Below are 1,523 nucleotides of genomic sequence, written 5' to 3' on the forward strand. Positions count from 1 at the left end.
TCTTATACCGCTAAATTAGGGACGGCTAGCGCAGATAGCCCTCGTGTAGCTTTGCGCGAAATTCAAAATAAACAAGCAAACAAAACATATCATGTGAAAAACCAATAAAACATATTATGGTTTTGATTCCTATATTGCTAATAGAAAGCAATATGTTAACCAAAAACTTCTCAACTTCTCCTCGCCAAAACATGAATTTCATGAAGAAAATATGACATAAAAGCGAAATCTATTATTTGATTCGCTAATTCCACAGCAGCAGACTAGTTTCGCCGAGCTTACAGCTCAGTGTTGCTTGGAAGAGCTGATCAAATAAAGAAAGTAGATCTTACATAATGGTGGAATGTGACGTTAGGTAAACAAGTATAATTCACGACACATCAAACGTAATAGGTGATTACATGTGCTACTAGCCCCTAATCTACATGTATCTTGCAGAAGTTGTATCACTGCCAGTCACCTCAGATGTTAGGGTAGTAAGAAACGATAAGAACGCATAACAAAACGTTTCCCATGGTACCTCAAATCAACCACTTGCATACGTGTGTTAATGACTGAAAAAAAAAGCGTATTTCTAAAGAACTTATTTTTACTTGTAATACTTCTCGTGAACCTACGCCACTAACCTTTGATATTTCTGATATCTGGGATAAAAGATTTAATTACTTTAGTTACAACTTTTAAAAAATGCCTGTCATTGGTTTCTTTCTAGCTCAGATCCGACTTCAACAAAAATATGAAACATTTTATTACCAAAACTCTTCCAAACGAATGTTTTTAAAGCACATATTCATCATTTTTTTTGTTTTCTTGAGAATATAGAAATACACTAATTATTAAGTTCATGACTTCATTACATTATTGAGCATTCACGCTCACACATGCTTCACAGTATATGTGTAGTATATGTCTCTCTCTCTCTCTCTCTATATATATATATATATATATATACACACACCAGAACATACGAATTTCTATAAGACTGTTTATCTCCATTTATTCCCCTATTATTTTATCTACACTAACAGAATTGGTTTAAAAGACGCTAATATCACTAAGTATTTCCCATCTACGCCATTCGTGCTGATCACATGCACTAAGTTTTAATTTGTTTGTTTTTCCCCCACAGTTTGCTTTTTTCATTTCCATTACTTTTGTCCTGAACGTAGCAGGAGGAATAACAGGTTTTGTCTACAAGAAAAATGTAAGTAAAGCATGTTTATATTTGATCTTAGCGTTGTTGTACTAAGACAAACGTCTATCGGTTAACCAGCGGTAAGTTTGTAGACTTTAGTCACGTTAACATTATCATATACATTTAGAATACTAATGTTATGGCAGTCTAACTTACTTTTTGATTATCACGCACAAATCAAACCCACATTACGAAAGAAAAGTATAATAAAATTAATTTGTTTCGAAAACGAGGTCCCATTGTGTATTGACATAGATGTGATGAGAAAGAAAATGTCTATCGGTTAACCAGCAGTAAGTTTGTAGACTTACAACACTAAGACAAACGT

General features: G+C 33.4%; 1 long non-coding RNA gene across 1 annotated transcript in view; it reads left to right on the plus strand.

Moving 5' to 3' along the window:
* The window catches only part of LOC111088704, an 8,344-nt gene extending 7,128 nt beyond the window's left edge, over positions 1-1,216 (plus strand). The window contains exon 3 of the long non-coding RNA XR_002613140.1: positions 1,130-1,216. This is a non-coding gene — a long non-coding RNA (uncharacterized LOC111088704). The remainder of the gene's footprint in view (positions 1-1,129) is intronic.
* The last annotated feature ends 307 nt before the right edge of the window (positions 1,217-1,523 follow it).

Source organism: Limulus polyphemus, unplaced genomic scaffold (assembly GCF_000517525.1).
Source record: "Limulus polyphemus unplaced genomic scaffold, Limulus_polyphemus-2.1.2 Scaffold4263, whole genome shotgun sequence".
NCBI classification, from domain to species: domain Eukaryota; kingdom Metazoa; phylum Arthropoda; class Merostomata; order Xiphosura; family Limulidae; genus Limulus; species Limulus polyphemus.